This window comes from Erinaceus europaeus, chromosome 21, assembly GCF_950295315.1.
Source record: "Erinaceus europaeus chromosome 21, mEriEur2.1, whole genome shotgun sequence".
NCBI classification, from domain to species: domain Eukaryota; kingdom Metazoa; phylum Chordata; class Mammalia; order Eulipotyphla; family Erinaceidae; genus Erinaceus; species Erinaceus europaeus.
In genome coordinates this window covers 28,980,883-29,003,160 of record NC_080182.1, presented here as the reverse complement: position 1 = coordinate 29,003,160, position 22,278 = coordinate 28,980,883, and the positions used below count along the sequence as shown (strand labels likewise).

At 55.8% G+C, this 22,278-nt stretch overlaps 1 protein-coding gene across 4 annotated transcripts in view; it reads left to right on the top strand.

Annotated features, from left to right (window-relative positions):
- Window positions 1–770: 770 nt before the first annotated feature.
- The window catches only part of HRH1 (histamine receptor H1), a 55,795-nt gene continuing 34,287 nt past the window's right edge, over window positions 771–22,278 (top strand). Inside the window, exons 1-2 of one of the 4 annotated variants that reach the window (XR_009547085.1) lie at window positions 771–871; window positions 10,763–11,965. The gene's annotated coding sequence lies outside the window, so the exon portion shown is untranslated. Of the gene's footprint in view, window positions 872–10,617; window positions 11,966–22,278 lie in introns of those variants that run through there. The other 3 variants (XR_009547084.1, XM_060180715.1, XM_060180716.1) reach the window with 3 other exon arrangements.

Here is a 22,278-nt window from a genome sequence, read left to right as displayed (position 1 = left end):
TGCCTGCTGTCTGTCTGTCTCTCCCTGCCTGCCTGCCTGTTGTCTGTCTGTCTGTCTCTCCCTGCCTACCTGCCTGCTGTCTGTCTGTATGTCTGTCTCTCCCTGCCTGCCTGCCTGCTGTCTCTCCCTGCCTGCCTACCTGCCTGCTGTCTGTCTGTCTGTCTCTCCCTGCCTGCCTACCTGCCTGCTGTCTGTCTGTCTGTCTCTCCCTGCCTGCTGTCTATCTGTCTCTCTGTCTCTCCCTGCCTGCCTGCCAGCTTGTCTGTCTCCCTACCTGCCTGCCTGTCTGTCTCTCTCTCTCTCTCTGCCTATCTGTCTGTCTGTCTGTCTGACTCTCCATGCCTGTCTACCTGCCTGCCTGCCTGTCTGTCTGTCCCTGCCTGCCTGCCTGCCTGCTGTCTGCCTGTCTCTCCCTGCCTGCCTGCCTGCCTGTCTGTCTCTCCCTACCTTCCTACCTGCCTGTCTCTCCCTGCTTGTCTGTCTGTCTCTCCCTCCTGTCTGTCTGTCAGCTGCTCTCAGGTGTGTGGGTGGGATGGGGTGGCCTGTAAGGCTCTCCACAGGCTCTGACACCCCCCCTCCCCCTCCCCCCCCCCTCAGCACTGTCTGTGTTGGGGACCCAGGGGAGTGGGGTGCAGGAGTGGGGTGCGGCTCTTCCCCGCCCCTCCCCGCCCCCTCCCCACTCCCCCTCCTCCCCCTCCTATCCTTTCTCCCTCCTCCCTTCTTCCTCCTCCCTCCTCCCTCCTTCTCCTCCCTCCCTTCCCTCCTCCCTCCTCCCGCCTCCACCGCCTCCGCAGCCTGAGGAGCTGCCTGGCCGCTATCGTCACCGCCAAACTTTCAGGAGCCGCGGGAGCCGGAGCCTGAGCCCGAGCGGGTGAGTGGCCGCGGGGAGCTGGGGACTGCGGGGCGCAGGGACCCAGGTACCGGGGTGGGGGGCGACCATCGCCGCGGGGGGCAGCAGACACCCCCGGACGCGGGCTGCGCTGGGGGTGGGGCTCCCAGGGACCCCAAGACGGCTGCGAGGGAGGAGCCCCCGTGCTGGCTGCGCCAGGCCCCCAGCCCCGCGCACCCCAGCGCACACACCTGTGGCTCCCAGGCAGCCCGGCGAGGGCGAGGCTCTGGGTGCAGGACGCACCCCAAGGCCGCTGCTCTTCTCCTGCCGCCGCCACGCTCCTCCCTCTGCAGCCGGCGCCCACTGCAGGCAGCCCCGGGCGCAGGGCAGCAGCACCCAGGGGTGCCCCAGCCAGCAAAACCAGGGTACAGTTTGATGCCCAGCAGGGGCAGCGCTTAGCCCCCAGAGTGCGCACAGCACCCTGGGGTACCCAGGCCCCTCTCAGGGCTCCCCTCCCTCCGTGAACTGGGAGCACCCTTGGGGACCCGGTTAGAGCAGGAGCGTGGGCACAGGGACCCGGACAGCGCTGTCAGACCAGGGCAGAGGGAACCAGAGTCTGCCAGCTGCCGGGATCTTTCTGGAAGCAGCCGAGGAAGTTGACAGCAGACTCTGGAGGCAGCTGTCCCCCCCCCAAGGAGGAGCCCCCACCCTAGTGGTTCTGTTCGAGGTAGCACCACCACCACTCCCAGCCTGAGGGCACAGCCTGAGAGGACAAGGGTTCCTGACCTGGGGCACAGCTGGGGTGAGTCACCACAGCACACACAGGGGGCCTGGGGCTTGGTGGGCACAGTCCTGAGTGCTCCACACTTGGCAGGCGTAAGTGGTGGTGGTGGGGTCATGGGTGCATCACCCTGCCCAGTTCTCACCCAGCCTGAAAAGTGGGTGCCAGGAGCGCTGGTCTTAGCAACCAGATGAACTTAGTGACCAAGGCTCAGAGAGGCTGAGTAACTTGCCTGAGGTAGCCCAGCTTTTAGGGTGGAGGGGGTCACACCCATCTTCTCTGACTGTCTCCATGACAGTCTCCATGACAGTCTCCATGGCCCCCTTCTCTGAGTCCCTCTTGCCTGTGTTGGGTACCAGGCCCCCTGCTCTGAGTCCCTCCTGCCTGTGACTGGGTGCTGGGCCCCCTGTTCTGAGTCCCTCCTGCCTGTGTTGGGTACTGGGCCCCTTGCTCTGAGTCCATTCTGCCTGTGTGACTGGGTGCTGGGCACCCTGCTCTGAGTCCCTCCTTCCGTGACTGAGTGCTAGGCCTCCATACCCTGCCCAGCTCTCTTGTCTGGCACCCCCCCAGCCCCTCGCTTGCCACCAGTGCTCTGACAGGCGAGGGAAGCAAGTGCTGCTGGCGTCTGGCAGGGTCCCCTGGGACAGGGGCTTCACTCAGGGAGCCTGGCACCAGATCCAGGGCCCACAGACAGAGTAGAGTCCCTCACGGCAGGTGGAGCCCCGTGGCTGTGAGTTCAGGGCTGCGTCAGGGAGCGGTCAGTCTTGGGCTGGGAGGGGCCCTCCTGGCCACCAAAGGAGGAAAGACTGGGGTTTGAACTTCCTCCCGGTGGACGCTCTTCTCTCCACAACAAAGTTGTGGAAGGGGCGGGGGGGAGGGGGGTTGCGATCTCAGAAGCTGGCTGAAGGGACTGGCTCCCCTCCCAGCCTCGGGCTCCCAGTCCCAGGCACTCAGCCCTGTGTGGACCAAGCAGCTGTGTCCCTGGTCCCTTGGTTTATCCATGCACCCGCAGCCCTCTGAACCCTGACACACTGCCCTCAACAGCTGATGGAGGGACCAGCAAGATGACAAACACAAGGGCTTAAAACCAGGCTGCTTAACAGACTTTGAAAACTGTACATCCCTGCTGGGCACAGAATTTGATTTTACTCTTATTTACTTTTGAGACAGACTGAGAGAAGTCAAGAAGGGAAGGGGGGCTGCTGGAGTGAGAGAGCCAACAGCCTTCTGGCTTCCAGGGCCCCCCACCCCCATTCTGTAAGTGTCCCTGTCCTGAGTAAGGTGCAGCAGGCAAGGCAGCCTGTCCAGCTGTGTCCCCAGGGTGCCAGGCCAGGCTGTGAAGGAGGATCATTTCTGTGATAGATCATGTGGGTGCCAGACCGGCGGACGCGTCTAAACTTCTGGCAGACTTGCACTGTGGCCGCATTGTGACCCTCGGGCTGCCTGCACGAGCCCCAGTGCTTGGTGCAGGAGAAAGACACCCCACCATCTTCCTTCAGGGCTGCTTGTCTCAGGTCCTCCGGGACAAGCTGGGGCTCCCCGGGCGTTTGTCCCTTCCTTGTGGCCCACCCACGGCTGCAATGCCCACAGCCTGGGAACTGACCCCTCACATGTTGGGGGGGGATGCATCTGCGCCCCTGCTGAAGACCCCTTGGACATTGTTTTCCTCTTAAAGAAGAAAGAGACGGAAAGACAAACAACCCCAAGCCCAGAGCTGAGCCCCAAGCCTGGCCCCTGGACCTGAACATCAGAGGAATGTCCCTTCACCTGACTTCCTTCCGGGTGTCTGCTCCCCAGGGAGCCCAGGCTGCAGAGTTGGCAGGGGCTGGCTTTGTGGAGGGGGGCTGGGGGCACTGTGGGGGGCTGGCAGCATGGTGGGGGAGCTAAGGGTATGGTGGGGGCTGGGGGCACGGTGGGGGGGCTGGGGCGTGGTGGGGGGCTGGGGGCACTGTGGGGGGCTGGGGGAAGCAGGTGGTGTGAGAACAGGGGACTGGGATGGCCAGTGTCACTGTCACACTGCCCAGGCGTTCACCCTCTGCACTTGCTTGCCGTGTATGTACCTGGGACAGGGTCACCTGCCACCCTGCTCTCAGCGTCGAGCCACCTCTACCCTGCATCCTCCACCCTGCATCCGTCCTGCCCACCCGCGGTCAGAGCACAGTCCCCCCCTCACGGATAAGTGACTCACTCCTGCCATTAAGGGTGGCAGAGGCTCCCTGGGAACAATGGTGCTGATGCTGGGAAGCAGGGACAGCCTCTCCCTCCTCTCCTGCTCTCCTTCCTCTCCCTCCTCTCCCTCCCTCTCTCCCTCTCTCCCTCTCTCCCATTCATCTTCCTGCTGCCAGTCTCCAGTGAGGACGCACCACATCACATGGGCGGGATCCAGCACCCCGCCCCAGCAGCTTGGGTGCAGAGAGGTGGTACAAACTTCCCGCCCTCCCTCCCCCCAAGAGGGCGGGTGCAGGGGTGAGGAAGGCACCCCCAGGGAGCCACGGTGCAGCTCTGGCTGACAGCTTGTTAGAATGTGATTTTTGGCGGCCCTCCGTAGATTGGGAGCCTGTGCTCTTGGCCTTGGGGTTTTCATGGCTCAGGTAACAGACCGGGGTGGGGGTGGGGGTTGTGGAGATATGATGGGGGGGTGGGCAGGGGGCTGCCGTGTTGCTTGGTGATGGAGCCTTGGTTCTCTCATCTGAGAAATGGGGCCAGTTAGCACGTAGCTGTGAGGCCTGAATGAGGATATGGTACAGGAGGGGCCTGGCGGTGGTGGCCTTGGTTGAGGCACATGTTACAGTGCACAAGGACCCGGGTTCAAGCCCCTGATCCCCACCCGCAGAGGGGAAGCTTTTGAGTGGTGATGCAGTGCTGCAGGTGTCTCTCTGTCTCTCTCCCTCTCTATCTCCCCTTCTCTCTAGATTTCTGGCTCTATTCAATAAACAAATAAAAATAATAGAATTTTTAAAAAAAGTGATACAGGAACGCAAACACTCAGCTAGACCTTGGGTGAGGATCCCAGTGCAGACACCAGGCTCGGTGGGCCTGATGGGGGAGGTGGGGGTCCACCAGCAAGGACGCCAGGCCCAGGAACAGCTCTGCAGCCAGGGCTTGGCTCCTCAGGTAGAGTGCAGTCCTTACCTGTGTGACACTCATTCAATTCCCAGTACCACAGATCCTGGAGTGGTGGTCTGGTCTGTCTCTCTCTCTCTCTCCGTCTCTCTCCCCTCTCCACTCTCTTTCTCCTTTCCTCTCCCCCCTCCTCTCTCCCCTCTCTCTCTCTCTCCTCTTTCTCCTCTCTCTTCTCTCTCCCTTCTCTACTCCCCCCTCCTTTCTCTCCCATCTCTCTCTCCTCTCTCTCTAGAAATAAATTGTGAAGATCTCCAAGATAGATTGCAGAAATACTGAAGCTTCACTGGACAAAGTGTCTGCACATAACCAGGGAGACACTGGGCCCTGATTCACGGGCGAGGAGGGTCAGAGGCCCCGCTGGTTGGCTGGTTGTCGGTTCTAGAATGGGTTCCATGGTGACTGCTCCTTCATTCTCCGCCGTGTAGACTCTGACTCCACAGAGCCACTTTTGACAGTACACACCCATCATCACTCGGCAATACTGTGTCTAGGGAGGCGGGAAGCAAAGCAACTGGTTGAGTGTACGTGTTACCATTCGCAAGGATCCAGGTTCAAGTCCCCAGTCCCCACCTGTAGGGGAAGCAGGGCTGCAGGTGTTTCCTGATTTTGTGCTTGGTGATCTTTCATATCTTTTATTTTTAAAAATATTTCATTTACTTTATTTTAAGAGAGAGAGATAGAGGAGGTGGGTGGTGGCACACCCAGTTCAGCACACATAGCACTAAGCTCAAAGACCCAAGGACTCAGGTTCGAGCCCCCAGCTCCCCCACCTGCAGGAGCAGGTGTGCAGGTGTGGTGGAGCAGGTCTGCAGGTGTCTCTCTATCTCCCCCTCCTCTCTCAATTTTCTCTGTCTCATCCAATAAAATGAAAAAATGGCCACCAGGAACAGTGGATTCATAGTGCTGGCACTGAGCCCCAGAGATAACCATTAAGGCAAAAAAGAAAGAAAGAAAAAAGAAAGAAAGAAAGGCAGAAAAAAAGAAAGAAAGAAAGGAAGGAAGGAAGAAAGAAAGAAAAGAAAAGGAAAAAAAAAAAAACAGAGAAAGAGAGACAAAGCCCAGAGTCCTGCTCAGCTCTGTCTGATGGCGGTGCTGGGGATTGAACCTGGGAATTCAGAGCCTCAGGCAGGAGAGTCTTTTGCAGAACCATCATGCCATCTCCCCAGCCCAGTCTTTCATGTCTTTGGTTGAATATATTCCTGGTAACTTGATAGTTTGCATGCTAATGTGAGTGGTAATCATACTGTTTTTTAAAGACTTTTGAGGGCTGCCATTTGGAAAAAGGGTCCCTGCACTTTGCAGACTGACTCTGTATACTGAAAGAATGTGCAGCTCTCACTGCACGGATTCTTTTGAAGCACCCTGCGTAGTTACAACGAGCGCAGAAGCAGTCTGTCCGTAGGGTGTTCCCCTTCTCTCTCTTCTCCCCCTCACCAGCTAAGGACGGGCTCCGGTGGCTGGAAGCTGCTGGCCTCTGGCAGCCTAGTGGCAAAAGAGGGAGCTGACCTCTCTGAAGTCAAGCCTGCTGAACACTCGAGGCTTTGCAGATAACTTTATCAGATCAGGGAAATTCTTTTCTATTCCATGTGTGCCAAGTGCTTCCTTTCTTTTTCGTCATAAATGCAAGTGGAGTTTCTAACAGATGTTTCTCTCGGTGTCAGCTCAGAGGACCACATGGGTTTTCCCTTTGAATTACTCAGGTTGGTAGAACATGGCTTCCAGTTAGCAGAGTGACTAACAGACACCGAGGGTGGCATGTCAGGTAGAAACCCCCATGTTTCTAAGGGTCTCTGTGTTGTGAGCGCTCCGGGGCAGGTGTGGGGAAGGCCCCAGCCGGTGGGCGCTGGTCTGCCCTCTGAATGGAGCCTGTGCCGGCCAACTGGCCAGCATCCCTCCTGCTTCTCTGGAAGAGGTTATGCAAGATGGGTGTTGTCCTGGTGTTGTCCTGGAGTTTGGTGGAGCTCCCGCCAGGCTCTAGTGGGTGGGTTCCAGCTGCAGGGCAGGGTGGAAGCAGGCAGCTGATCACTGTTCCTTCCACGGTGGAAGTTTCCAAAATCGAGGGGCAGGCTCCCCCGGGTGTGGGGTGCACTGTGGCAGCGCCCTGCCTGCTGGGGTGTGGAGGGAGAAGAGAGCCGGGTGCCAGGTGAAGGGACCCAGCCCAGGGTGGAGGGAATGAGCCCCTCAGACCTGCTGGCGGCCTCAGCTGCAAACAGGGAGCAACCTCTGCTGCCCCGACGAAGGAGCGAGGGCTGGACTGTGGCGTCGCTGTGCCCAGAAGGTCAGAAGGCTTCCCCTCTGAGAGTCATCAGACTGGGCGGGATCCTCAGATGCCAAGGGGAGCACCTCCCGCCCCGCCCCTCACCCTGCCCCCCAGGATGTGGTCAGACTGTCCACCAGAATCTCCCTCGGGCTTTCGTGAAGGAAGCACCAGACACATTCCCAGTTCCCTCATCTCTCTCTCTCCTGCACCACAGCACTTGGGGTGGGTCAGTGTCTCCCTGTGATGCAAGTCAGGGTAGCAAGGCTCCCAGGTCTCTCTGTCACAAGACGGCACAGTCCCCACTGCCCCATCACTCTCTAACCTTCCTTCAGCATGCCCATGGAAGGTACAGGTTGAACTTCATTTTCTTCCTTCCTTTCTTTCTTTCTTTCTTTCTTTCTTTCTTTCTTTCTTCCTATTTTTTATTTTATGATTCACAGTAGGTTACATGGCTGTAAGAAGACACAGTCTAGTTCCACACCATACCTACCACCAGAGTTCCATGTCCCCACCCTCTCACCACCCAAAGATAACCACCGGAGTTCTTATAAGCCTTGCAGTTTGCTTGTGTCTGTTTTGCTTGGATATGTGTATGTGTATGTGTATGTGTATGTGTATGTGCATGTGCATGTGCATGTGCATGTGCATGTGTAAGTGTATGTGTATGTGTATGTGTAAGTGTATGTGTAAGTGTAAGTGTATGTGTATGTGTATGTGTATGTGTATGTGTAAGTGTATGTGTATGTGTAAGTGTAAGTGTATGTGTAAGTGTATGTGTATGTGTAAGTGTATGTGTAAGTGTATGTGTATGTGTATGTGTAAGTGTAAGTGTATGTATGTGTATGTGTAAGTGTATGTGTAAGTGTAAGTGTATGTGTAAGTGTATGTGTATGTGTATGTGTATGTGTAAGTGTATGTGTATGTGTAAGTGTATGTGTATGTGTATGTGTAAGTGTATGTGTATTTGTAAGTGTATGTGTATGTGTATGTGTAAGTGTATGTGTAAGTGTATGTGTATGTGTAAGTGTATGTGTATGTGTATGTGTAAGTGTATGTGTATGTGTATGTGTAAGTGTATGTGTATGTGTAAGTGTAAGTGTATGTGTATGTGTATGTGTAAGTGTAAGTGTATGTGTATGTGTAAGTGTATGTGTATGTGTAAGTGTATGTGTATGTGTATGTGTATGTGTAAGTGTATGTGTATGTGTATGTGTAAGTGTAAGTGTATGTGTATGTGTATGTGTATGTGTAAGTGTAAGTGTATGTGTATGTGTATGTGTAAGTGTAAGTGTATGTGTAAGTGTATGTGTATGTGTAAGTGTATGTGTAAGTGTATGTGTATATGTAAGTGTATGTGTATGTGTAAGTGTATGTGTATGTGTATGTGTAAGTGTATGTGTAAGTGTATGTGTATGTGTAAGTGTATGTGTATGTGTATGTGTATGTGTAAGTGTATGTGTAAGTGTATGTGTATGTGTAAGTGTAAGTGTATGTGTATGTGTATGTGTAAGTGTATGTGTATGTGTATGTGTAAGTGTATGTGTATGTGTATGTGTATGTGTAAGTGTAAGTGTATGTGTATGTGTATGTGTATGTGTAAGTGTAAGTGTAAGTGTATGTGTATGTGTATGTGTAAGTGTAAGTCTATGTCTATGTCTATGTCTATGTCTATGTCTATGTCTATGTCTATGTCTATGTCTATGTCTATGTCTATGTGTATATATTGGCAAGTTCATCAGATCTCTAGATCCCACATATGCATGAAGCCATCTGGTAGCTGTCTCTCGTCTCTTTACTTATCTCACTAAGCATTATCACCACCAGCTCCATCCATTTTATCCCAAAGGACACAATCTCATCTTTTTGATGGCAGAGTAGTATTCCATGGAGTCTATGTCCCATGACTTCTCCAGCCAGTCACCTGCTGATGGGCATTTAGACTGCGTCCACTCTCTGGCGATTGTGACCAATAAAGCTATGAACACAGGGCTGCGTGTGTTCCTTCTAATTAGTGTTTGAGTGACCACTGGATAAAGGCCTAAGAGTGGGATTGATGAGTCATAAGACAATTCATTTTAGGGAAAAAAGCCAAGGTCCCAACCCCAGCTTCTGGGTCCAGGGCTCCAGCCTTTCTGTGTCCCTAGTGGGTGTGAGTGGGTCCTTCCCTACCCCTGATGGGGTGACAGGAATGACAGGGGTCTCAGATGAGCTCCTGGGGCCACTGGGCAGGACGAGGAGAGCAGTGCTGGCAGCCACCCAGACTGATTAGATCAACATGTTAGTTAGGGCAAGCAGTTGCTTTTCCCAAGAAACTGAGACTCATCTTGCTAAGAGTCCCATTGGGGCTTTTAAATTTGAATTTATATTAATTGTGGGCATCAGTTTATTTATTTTTCATGTAGCACCAAGGCCTCTCAAGCACACTTAACACCTCCACTCAGCAAACTCCCCAGGCCAGTCTTTCAGAGAGAGAGAGAGAGCAGGAGTGGGTAGAGCACACATGTCATAGTGCATAATGACCCGGGTTCAACCTCCCCATCCACACCTGCAGGGGGGGCTTCTAGAGGCGTGAAGCAGGGCCGCAGGTGTCTCTCTGCCTCTTTCCCTCTCTATCTCCCCCTCCCCTCTCAATTTCTCTCAACCTGTCCAATCAAATGAAAAAAATGGCCGCCAGGAGCAGTGGATTCATAGTGCAGGCGCCGAGCCCAGTGATAACCTGAAGGAAAAAACATAATAAAAATAAATAAGAAAAAGGGGGGATAGAGAAGAGAAATAGAGACATCACAACACCACATACTGTTCATGGACCTCCTCCTCCCCACCAGTGTTGTCTGTGGTGCTGGGGTTCAAACCCAGACATGTTGGGCTGTCTCTGGCTCCGCTCGCCCCTGCTCTGCTCCACACTGCCAACTGGCCCAGAAGCACCTTGAGGGGGTACTTGACATGACTTGGGGTGGGAGGGCTTCTGAGCTCAGCCCATTCAGGGGCTGGTGGGCCTTCCAGTCTGAGCCTCAGCCCCCTCCTGCTCCTCCTGCTCCTGCTCCTTGTCCCCACCTGCAGGAGAGAACTGGCCCCAGCAGCTGCCCCCTCACCCCCACGCCCAGCCCCAGCATCACTGAGTCTTTCCCAGCACCTGCAGCTAGTCCAGCCTCCTCAGCTCTGCTGCTGGTCACCTTGCTGCCCTATCTGGCTCTGTGGGGTGTGGGTGCTGGTCCTGCCCCCGGTCAGCTCAGGGCTGAAGGATCACTGTCACCCGTCACTGAGGTCAAGCCACTTCCTGGCTCCTGGGCAGATTCTGCAAGCCCTTGTGAGCAGCCAGGCTCTGTCCTTGCAAGCCCTTAGATCTGAGTCCCTGCTGTCCAGCCCAGAAGACCCCAGCCTGATGCTTCTAACTTTGGCATTTGTTGATTTACCAGAGAGAGGACAGGAGTGGCACTCTGTAACACACAGTACAAGGGATTGAGCCCAGGACCACACACTTGCAGGTTCTACCCCTGAGCTGCCTCCCAGACCAGACAGATTCCAGGACCCAGGGGTGCGGTGATGGCCACCAGTGCCCCCTGCCCCAGGCAGCTGTATCTGGCTCTTGGTGACTCATAAAAATGCTCTTTCTCTTTCTGAAAGGAGGAACAGCAGCACTGAGCCCAGAGTACCATGGACTGGATCCAAGTTTGTCAGGGGCTCACTGAGCACTCTTCAGGGCAGGCTGTGGATGGGGGGGAAGCCCTGGAGGTTTCATTAACAACTCTGGATTCCTCCTGCTTCTCAGTGGGGAGCACTCCCAGGCCCCGGTGGAGTCCCGGACCCACTGAGAGTGGAGACAAAAACAAGACAGCAGGAGAACTAAGCACCAGTACTGACTCTGATCTGCAGCATGGAGCACTCAAGGGAACTCGCTTCCCCACCATTCCCCATCCTGGGGCCACGGTGCTGGGCTCTGGACACTCCTCCACGTGGGGAGCAGAAGCTGGACCAGGTGAACTCCAGGTGCGGGGCAGAGGTTGGGAGGGGACATCACTAGGGTCCGGTGCCAGCACAGGCCTGCAGGGTCACTGGGTGCAAGGGCTGCAACTCTCCGGCGAAGATGACTGAGGAGTGCAGCATTCCAGGGACAAGACGTTCACAGAGGGCAGCTCACTCAGAGCTGCAGCAGAGAAGCCAGAAGGCCTACGTTTGATGTCTCCGTCCCTGTCTCAGAGCTGGGCTGGACAGACAACCCACCCAGCAGAGCTCAGCCTGAGTGCAAGGCCCCAGCCACGTGGCAAAGTCGGGGCACTGAGGAGTCTCTGGTGAGGTGTTCTTACCCTCACCCCTCTTCTCAGAATGAAAGCTTCAGGAGCAGGAGGCCAGGAGGTGGCGCACTCTGTTGCCAAGCACAAGGACCCAGGTTCAAACCCCCGCTTTCCAACTATAGCGGGGAGACTTCATGAGCAGTGAAGCAGGGCTACAGGGGTCTCTCTGTCTCTCCCTCTCTCTCTCTCCCCTCTCCCCTCTCCCCTCTCAATTTCTTCCTGTCTTATGGAATAAAATAGAAAAAGAAAAATGGCCACCAGGAGCAGTGGATTCATAGTGCTGTCACTGAGCCCCAGCAATAACCCTGGAGGCAAAAAAAAAAAAAAGAATTCAATTAGAAAAGAAAGAAGGAGCTGGGCAGTGGCACCCCTGCTTGAGCACACATGCTACAATGCACAGGAGCCTGGGTTCAAGCCACTGGTCCCCACCTGCAGAGGGAAGCCTCAAAAGTGGTGACACAGGGCTGCAGGTATCTATCTACCTCTGTCTCTATCTCCCACTCCCCTCTCTCAATTTCTTTCTGTCTCTGTCCAATAAATAAAATATTTTTAAAAGAGAAAAAGAAAGGAAACCAAGATGGGAGATGTTGACTGTGGGAGGAAGGGAGGGCCCAGCTGAGAGGGGACAGACGGTCTCTGGGCAGTGGTGATGGATACTGGGTAGGCAGGACTGGGGCAGAGAGTGGAGAGGCTGGAGGGGACATCACTGGGGGATGGTGATGTCACACAGGCCAGCCGGGTCACTGGGTGGAAGGGCTGTAACTCTCTGGGGCAAAGATGACTCAGGAGTGAAGCATTCTGGGGCAAGGAGTTCACTGAGGGCAGCTCATTTGTGTCTGCAGCATGTGGCATGACTCTGGCTCCTTAAGAGAGCGTGTGGGGGTTCTCACGACCCCTCTGTCATGCTTCCCTTTAACATATGTTTATTTATTTTAATGAGAGAGAGAAAGATGCAGAGAGAGAGAGACACCAGAGCCCAGCTCAGCTCTGGCTGATGGTGGTGCTAAGGATTGAACCTGGGACAACAGAGCCTCAGGCAGGAGAGTCTTTTTCAGAACCACTGTGCTGTTCCGCTTCCAGTCTCACGTCCCCACCCAATGCAGTCCATCCATGTGACTGAGTCAGAGCCAGGAGCAGGGTCACCTTACACCGGGCACAGGTGCAGAAGGTGACCCGTCGCCCAGTGACCCTCGGAAAGGAAAGTCCTAGGGTTCCGTGAACACTGCAGAGACAGACAGACAGACAGATAAGGACCAGGAAGCATAATGTTGGGAAGGCAAGGTGACCCCCCCCCATCCAAGGTCATAGGGTGCCTTCAGCTGAACTAAGCTTTGAGTGGAGACCTTTCCAGCCCTGCCCACTGGGCCACCAGGCCCCTAAGTGTGACACACACAGGTGGTGCTGGGCATTCACCCCCTGCCCCTGTTGAGTGGTGACATGGCTGTCCCTGGGTACTGGGCACAGGCCCCTCAGTGCTGACTCCAGGCTCCACAGCTGGATTGGACTCTAAGCCAGGGGGCTCCCTGCTGAGATCTTGCTGCTCCCTGGGACCCTTTGAAGTTCTCGTTGAAGGGAAGCAGGTGAAAGGGAAGCAAGTGTCCAGAGCCATGGGCCCTGCGGGCAGCAGCAGAGGACTCCTGTGGGCTCCTGTGGGCTCCTGTGGGCTCCTGTGGGCTCCTGTGGGCTCCAGGCATCCAGGGAGGTCCTGCTCCCTGGCAGGAGCCCCAGGACCTCCACAGCCAGGCTTCCTCTGCATTTCTGGTCACCTTGGGAACCAAAGGCTCTGCTCTCTTCTTTCGTCTCATCTTCCCTTCCTCCCTCTCTCCCTCCCTCCCTCCCTTCTACCTGCTTTCTCTCATTCCTTCCATCTTTGTTCTTTACTTATTTGTTTATTTATTTTTATTTATTAACAAGCTTTTTAAAAATATTTATTTATTCTCTTTTGTTGCCCTTGGTGTTTTATTATTGTAGTTATTATTGTTGTTGATGATGTTCTCGTTGTTGGATAGGACAGAGAGAAATAGAGAGTGGAGGGAAAGACAGAGAGGAGGAGAGAAAGACAGACACCTGCAGACCTGCTTCACCATTTGTGATGTGTCTCGCCCGCAGGTGGGGAGCCGGGGCTCAAACCGGGAGTCTTATACCGGTCCTTGCACTTTGTGCCATCTGCGCTTAACTCGCTGCGCTACCGCCCGACTCCCTATTTATTTATTTTTAATGAGAAAGAGAGAGACCAGATTCCTGCACAGCTCTGGCTGATGGTGGTGCTGGGGATTGAACCTGGGTCTTCAGAGCCTCAGGCAGGAGAGTCTTTTATATAACATTATGCTACTTCCTGCCCCTCTCTTTGTTGTTTTAAAGTGGTGCTAGGCCTTGTGCATATGCGATATGGTCAAGTGGCCTCTCAAAACTAAATTATTACTCTGTATAGTCAGAGAAGGAGAAGGAAAGAGGGGGACAGATAGACCCCCACAGCCTGCCCGCCCTGCATGGGCTCCCTGGGTGCTGTGCATGGTGCTGAGAGAGAAGAGACCCCACAGCCCTGCCCGCCCTCCATGGGGCTCCCTGGGTGTTGTGCATGGTGCTGAGAGAGGAGAGACCCACAGCCCTGCCCACCCTCCATGGGGCTCCCTGGGTGCTGTGCATGGTGCTGAGAGAGGAGAGACCCACAGCCCTGCCCGCCCTCCATGGGGCTCCCTGGGTGCTGTACATGGTGCTGAGAGAGGAGAGACCCCACAGCCTGCCCGCCCTGCATGGGGCTCCGTGGGTGCTGTGCATGGTGCTGAGAGAGGAGAGACCCCACAGCCCTGCCCACCCTCCATGGGACTCCCTGGGTGCTGTGCATGGTGCTGAGAGAGGAGAGACCCCACAGCCTGCCCGCCCTGCATGGGCTCCCTGGGTGCTGTGCATGGTGCTGAGAGAGGAGAGACCCACAGCCCTGCCCACCCTCCATGGGGCTCCCTGGGTGCTGTGCATGGTGCTGAGAGAGGAGAGACCCCACAGCCCTGCCCACCCTCCATGTGGCTCCCTGGGTGCTGTGCATGGTGCTGAAGAGGAGAGACCCCACAGCCCTGCCCACCCTCCATGTGGCTCCCTGGGTGCTGTGCATGGTGCTGAAGAGGAGAGACCCCACAGCCCTGCCCCACCCTCCATGGGGCTCCCTGGGTGCTGTGCATGGTGCTGAGAGAGGAGAGACCCCACAGCCCTGCCCCACCCTCCATGGGGCTCCCTGGGTGCTGTGCATGGTGCTGAGAGAGGAGAGACCCCACAGCCCTGCCCACCCTCCATGGGCTCCCTGGGTGCTGTGCATGGTGCTGAGACAGGAGAGACTCCACAGCCCTGCCCACCCTCCATGGGCTCCCTGGGTGCTGTGCATGGTGCTGAGAGAGGAGAGACCCCACAGCCCTGCCCACCCTCCATGGGGCTCCCTGGGTGCTGTGCATGGTGCTGAGAGAGGAGAGACCCCACAGCCCTGCCCACCCTCCATGGGGCTCCCTGGGTGCTGTGCATGGTGCTGAGAGAGGAGAGACCCCACAGCCCTGCCCACCCTCCTTGGGGCTCCCTGGGTGCTGTCCATGGTGCTGAGAGAGGAGAGACCCCACAGCCCTGTCCACCCTTCATGGGGCTCCCTGGGTGCTGTGCATGGTGCTGAGACAGGAGAGACCCCACAGCCCTGCCCACCCTCCATGGGGCTCCCTGGGTGCTGTGCATGGTGCTGAGACAGGAGAGACCCCACAGCCCTGCCTACCCTCCATGGGGCTCCCTGGGTGCTGTGCATGGTGCTGAGAGAGGAGAGACCCCACAGCCCTGCCCACTCTCCATGGGGCTCCCTGGGTGCTGTGCATGGTGCTGAGAGAGGAGAGACCCCACAGCCCTGCCCACCCTCCATGGGGCTCCCTGGGTGCTGTGCATGGTGCTGAGACAGGAGAGACCCCACAGCCCTGCCCACCCTCCATGGGGCTCCCTGGGTGCTGTGCATGGTGCTGAGACAGGAGAGACCCCACAGCCCTGCCCACCCTCCATGGGGCTCCCTGGGTGCTGTGCATGGTGCTGAGACAGGAGAGACCCCACAGCCCTGCCCACCCTCCATGGGGCTCCCTGGGTGCTGTGCATGGTGCTGAGACAGGAGAGACCCCACAACCCTGCCCACCCTCCATGGGGCTCCCTGGGTGCTGTGCATGGTGCTGAGACAGGAGAGACCCCACAACCCTGCCCACCCTCCATGGGGCTCCCTGGGTGCTGTGCATGGTGCTGAGAGAGGAGAGACCCCACAGCCCTGCCCACCCTCCATGGGGCTCCCTGGGTGCTGTGCATGGTGCTGAGAGAGGAGATACCCCACAACCCTGCCCACCCTCCATGGGGCTCCCTGGGTGCTGTGCATGGTGCTGAGAGAGGAGAGACCCCACAGCCCTGTCTACCCTCCATGGGGCTCTGTGGTTGCTGTGCGTGGTGCACTGGGTGGTGCCCAGTCTGTCTCCACCTGCAAGCCACCCCAGCCCCCCTCACCACACGAGCACAGTCAGGGCCTCCTTTACATGGTGTGGTTCTGTGGGGCTCAGGATGGTAGGGGCAGCAGTGGGGCACATTTGGATAAGGCGTGTCACCCAGCATGGACGACGCCAGGGCTTAGGGGAGGGAGGGTCACCTTGCAGTGCAGGGAGTCAGCGTGGGCATTTCCAGGTGACTCTCGTGTCCCAGCAGTGACAGTGGTGGCAGCGGTCAGCAGCCCAGGTTCTAGGACCAGCCCAGGGGGTATGTCCCAGGGGTGGGGGCACCGACGTCCAGGTGTCTCCAAGCCTTTCACACCCTAGGGCCCCCTGGACAGAGGTTGAGGAAGAGGGAACTGGGAAGCCGGTCTGGTGTAAACCCTGGGTGCACCCATGTTCACCGGCATGGCCCTGAGGACTTTGTCCCTGACACAGGACAGTGACAGAGCTTCACAAAGTCTCTGAGGGTCCAAACGAGGTCAGGTACTCAGAGCAATGTCACAGGCAGCAGATGCTCCTTGCCTGCCACCAGGTGTCGTCTGTGCTCGGTGACGCCAAGAAGTGTGCAAGGGCAGAAGGAGCCTGTCCCCACACGGCTGCCATCTGTCCCAACTCAGAGCCTTCACTGGGCCGCTCTGTATAGCAGCCGGCAGTTGGCTCTGTGACTCGGGGTGGATGGGAACAGAAGAGTCACGGCAAGGCACTTGACTTGGGGATGAACAGACTATACATTGCCCTACCTAAGACCCTGGGTTCGATTCCTGGCACTATGTGGGAGCTCCCTGAATAGCACCCAGGAAACCGCATGGAGGGTGGGCAGGGCTATGGGGTCTCTCCTCTTTCAGCACCATTACAACCCCACACACACCATCTCAATTGCAGACTTAAGCTTTGCTGATCTGAGGACTTAGTGTAGGTTCCTTGAGTTCCTCTCCACCCTGTGTGGCACGTGGCTGGTCCCCAGGGCTCTGCCTTCTCCCTATCCAGGGTGCTGAGAGGGGCCTCCCCCACAGCTGTCCTGGGTTAACCCCGCTGAAAGACCCGAAAAGGCAGTGCTATTCATTCCAGGTTCCATCTGAAGCCCAGGAACCAAGAAGGAAGCAGGCGGAAATCCCACTGTTTAAAAAAAGAAACCTTCCCTCTGGAGAGGGCTGGAATCTGCCCAGAGCTCTGAGAGGAGGTACTGCCAGCTTTAGTTCAAAATGGGCTTCTGACACTGCAAGGCACTTAGCCAGACACCTGGGAAGTAGAAGGGGGTGGGGGTGGGTGCTGTGCTTCTGAACATGGCTGCCTGGCAGGGGAGGCAGCTGAAGGTTATGCTGCCCAGAAGCCAGGAGGGGTGCCTGTCTCAGTCCTGGGGTGCTGAAGGTCTGAGATGAATGGGAATGAACCCAGCAGACTGAGGTGACAAGGGCCATCTGGAGGGTGCTGTTCTCTGGAGCATAAGGTCAGGGGCAGCGTGAAGGGGGCAATTGGGGGGTGTGAGCCTGGCAGAGAGAAGGGAGTTGAGGGCTGCCCGCCTTTCCCCGGGACAGGAAGTTCTAACCCCTGTATCTCCAGCCTTGATCAAGCCACTCTCCTCTCCCCTCCTTTCCTCTCTTTTCCTCTCCTCTCCTCTCCTCTCCTTTCCTTTCCTCTCCTCTCCTTTCCTTTCCTCTCCTTTTTTCTTCTCTACTCTCCCCCTCCTTTCCTCTCTTCCCCTCCCCTCCCCTCCTCCTTTCCTCTCCTCTCCCCTTTCTCTCCCCTTCTCTCCCCTCTCTCTCCTCTCCCCATCCTCCATCTCTCTCTTCTCTTCTCTTCTCTTCTCTTCTCTTCTCTTCTCTTCTCTTCTCCTCTCTCCTCCTCTCCCCTTCTCTCCCCTCCTCTCCTTTCCTCCCCTCACCTTTCCTCTCCCCTCCCCTTCACTCCCCTCCTCCCATTGATGAATCAACCTCTGGGTCTCTGAGAAGTGAGAGGCATGTGGGGGCTCTGGCCCACAGTTCTGGGGACACTTGCTCTTTCTGGGGTGCTAAGGCCAGTTCCTCTGGACTCTCTCAGGAGCTTGTTGGAATACAGTTTCCCAGGCCAGGCCCAGCCTTGCAGGTAGAGAAATGCATTTTCACAAGTGTGCTCCTGGCTGAGTGCACTCATCACCACACACAAGGACCCAGGTTCAAGACCTCAGTCCCCACCTGCGGGGGAAGCTTCATGACTGGCGTAGCAGGGCTGTAGGTGTCTCTCTGTCTAATTTCTTTGTCTCTATTAAATAGAGTAGAAAGAGAGGAAGAAGAAGAAGAAGTATGGCCACTGGGAGCACCACGTTCATAGAGCCGGCACCAAGTCCCAGTAGGAGAGAGAGAGAGAGAGAATGAGAGAGGGAGGGTGGGAGAGAGAGGAAGGAAGGAGAAAGAAGTCATTCTGCTGGCAAAGGGGAGGTTGTTGCAGGAGCCCACTGGATGGGTGAGGGCAGGTCCCCTCCAAGGCCCTCAGAGGCCCCCACTTCTTCCTGCACACTGGGCAAGGATGTGGGGCTCAGGGGGCACCCAGAATGCAGGGCACCCAGTGACCATGCAGCAGCAGAGTGGGAACCAGCTCTGGCCGGAACTCAGAGTCTGGGATCAGCGGTGGCCTGGGGGGTCAGCTATTTAGACTGAGGGTCAGGAGTTGTGGCCACTCTCTAGGGAGGCCCTCCTCATTCTCACGCCCCAGGGTGAGTGGGGGGGGGGTGCTGGACCTGGGACCCAGGGCCCCTGGTGGGAAGAGCTGCTGGTGGAGCCCCCCACCCCCTGCTGGACCGCCGAGGCCAGCATGTCAGCTGCCACCCCTCTTCCTGGGGAGTCACGTGCCCAGTCAGAGAGCTTGGGGGTCCCGTCTCCCATCTGTCCAGGGGACACGGGCGTGAGAGGCTCACAGTGACACACAGTGGGCACTGGGCAGCAAGGGGGCACAACTGCCATGACTGTCCCTCTGTGTGTGTGAGCACGTGGCCCGGGAGGGTCCTCCCTGGAGCACACACAGCCGTTCTCTTCCACAGGACACATGGGAATTTCCACAGAAGTCCTCGTCCCAGAGGACTCTGGTAAATGCTGGCCTTCATGCATACTTGTGGGGTGTGGGGGGATATTCTGGGGAAGCCAAGGACTCTGAACCGCAGCCGGACACAGACCCCCCTCCCCCCACAACCCTCTGCATAGAGCTATTTTCACCCAGACTCCTCCACCCATCTCCCAGCCAGCAGGTCACTCGGGAGAAAGGGCAGGGCTGACTCCAATAGGACAGAAGAAGAGGGGACACTGACAGTCTCTCTCAGGCTTTGGAAAACATGGACTCTGTTCTCTGTATCCCAACCCATTCTAGCACTGCCCACCAGTCCTCCCTCCTCAGCATTCCCTAGAGGGCAGGCCCATGGGAGCTGGTGCAGAGCTGCCATGCGGTGGAACCTCCCTTTTCCTCACACGCCCTGTGCATCCAGCCCCTGAACTTGAGGCCAAACACCGTCCGTCCTCCCAGAGTGCTCTGACTGCAGAGATGGACACCAGATGGCTCCCCGGCTTTCAAGGAATTCTCGTGACTCAGCACCAGACTGGAGTGGACAGGGCTGCTGCTGGACACCAGGGGCCACCCCTCTGCTCTGACCACTGTGCACACTCCTGACTGCCAAAGGCAGACACTCCAGAAACAGGAGTGAAGCTGGCTTTCTGATTCTGAGAGAATCACAAAGGCAGAGAGATAGGAGAGCAGACCCCCAGAGCCCCCAGCTCACACCCCACACACTGACCAGCCCCCAGAGCCCCCAGCTCATACCCCACACACTGACCAGCCCCCAGAGCCCCCAGCTCATACCCCACACACTGACCAGCCCCCAGAGCCCCCAGCTCATACCCCACACACTGACCAGCCCCCAGAGCCCCCAGCTCACACCCCACACACTGACCAGCCCCCAGAGTGTCCCTTCCAACAGGAGCCTGGGCTGTTTGCTCCCTTTCTTTTTTCTTTTTTTTTTTACTTTTTATTTATAGAAAGGAAACATTGACAAAACCATAGGATAAGAGGGGTACAGCTTCGTACAATTCCCACCACCAGACCTCCGTATCCCATCCCCTCCACTGATAGCTTTCCTATTCTTTAACCCTCTGGGAGTATGGACCCAAGATCATTGTGGGATGCAGAAGGTTGAAGGTCCTCTCACCCCCAGTATCTGGGGTCATATCTGTTAGCCAGGAACTTCCCCCAAACTCGGGAGCCTGGTGTTTTCGGTGGGGCCAGAAGGAGGACTTCCTGGCCTGCCCCTCACAGGCTTCATGGCTTGCGGCTTATCCTGGGTTGCTGGGGACATGGTGCCTCATAAAGTCTGTTACTTATACATGTGTGACCCATTTCCCTAATTATTTATTAAGAATCAGTCCTGACAGAAATGCTTTGCTTTCTCTGGCATTCCTGTCTCCAATCTCAGGGATGTTTGGCCAACATCAGGATAAACATAGTTATCAGGTCAACAGGCCCTATGGGCAAAAGCAGTCTTCTCTGCACTATGCCTCCTTCCTTTGGGGTGAAGGTCAGGCTTTGCAGAGAAAAACATAGAATTGATGTGAACTTTAGAACTGGAGCTAACACGTCTAATAAAGAGTGGTTTACATGCTAGGAGAAAGATGATTCAAATATGCCGTCCCCTAAGATGTTGTTATTTGGCATAGCTGCATGTGTGTGTGCCCAGTAAAAAACAGAGGCCCAAACATGTGCTACTCCGTGGACCTGTCTCCTGAGGTGCTCTGCTGCCCCCACTCTGGACTCTTCTCTCACTGTGTGTGTGTTTTAGAAATATGTTTCCTTCTCTTAAAAAATATATATCTTGGGGGTCAGATGGTAGCACAGCGGGTTCATCACACATGGCATGAAATGCAAAGGACCGGCTTAAAGATCCCAGTTCAAGCCCCCGGCTCCCCACCTGCAAGGGGGTCACTTTACAAGTGGTGAAGCAAGTCTGCAGGTGTCTCTCTTTCTCTCCCCCCTCTGTCTTCCCCTCCCCTCTCCATTTTTCTATCCTATCCAACAACAATGACATCAATAACAACAATAATAATAACCACAACGATAAAACAACATGGGCAACAAAAGGGAAAAAATAGCCTCCAGGAGCAGTGGATTTGTAGTGCAGGCACTGAGCCCCAGAAATAGCCCTGTAATAACCCTGAAGGCAAATATATAATATATCTTGTGGTTCAAGAGGTGGCATAATGGATAAAGCATTGGATTCTCAAGTGTAAGGTCCTGAACTCTCTCCCTGCTGGCACATATACCAGAGTGAAGTCTAGTCCTTTCTCTTGCTTTCTTTTTTCCGTCCTATCTTCTTCATAAATAAATATATAAAAATCTTAAAAATATATATGTTTGAGAGTCGGGCGGTAGCGTAGCAGGTTAAGCGCAGGTGGCGCAAAGCGCAAGGACCGACATAAGGATCCTGATTTGAGCCCCCGGCTCCCCGCCTGCAGGGGAGTTGCTTCACAAGTGGTGAAGCAGGTCTGCAGGTGTCTGTCTTTCTCTCCCCCTCTCTGTCTTCCCCTCCTCTCTCCATTTCTCTCTGTCCTATCCAACAACAACAATAATTACTACAACAGTAAAACAACAAAGGCAACAAAAGGGAATGAATAAATAATAAATATATATATATTTAAAAATTAAATATATATATATATATCTTCATTTATTTGATAGAGACAGCCAGAGTGGAGAGAGATAGAGTAGAGAGACCCCTGCAGCCCTGCTTCACCACTTGTGAAGCTTTCCCCCTGCAGGTAAGGACCAGAGGCTTGAACCTGAGCCCTTGTGCAGGGTAACATGTGCGCTCAGCCAAGTGCTCCACCACGTAGCCCCAAAACCATTCTACCTACCCACAGTGTGGATCCCAGCGCCAGGGACCTGGCCTTCTCACAGCCATTAGGAGCTGCTTCAACCCAGTGATGCCCACACAGGCATAGTGCACAGTGGACAGCCAGCACACAGGGCGTCTCAGGGCAGCCTCAGGGGCAGACCTGGGCAAGCCAAGCCCCGAGTGCTGGCACTGCAAGAACAGGACCAGGAGAGAAAGCAGACTCTCAGGCCTCTCAGGGCTGCCCAGGGTCCAGTTTTGGAGGAGTTTTTCCTACTACCCATTTTCTTTGAGAGAGAGAGGCGGATACCAGCCAGAGCTCTGGGGGGCCAAGCTGGCACCTGCCCTGCAGTTCTGGTGCCCTCCCACTGAGCTGTTTCTCGGCCTCTGGGGCCCAGCACCAGCCTGTCAGCACTGTGGCCTGAAGTTGGGTCTGGCCCCTGCGGTGACCTGCCTTGCTTTTCCCAGGAAGCCACCCAGGGGAGTCCCCAAAGCAGCCGTCCTCTTGAGACATGGGGCCAGCTGTGCAAACAACTTGTTCCCTGATAAGCCCCAGCCTGGACACTGGATGATGGTATCTGGAGGGTGCTAGGAATGGCGGTTCCTATGGACACAGGGGTGCATATGTCCTTTCAAATGAGCGCTCTCTTGCCCTTTGGAT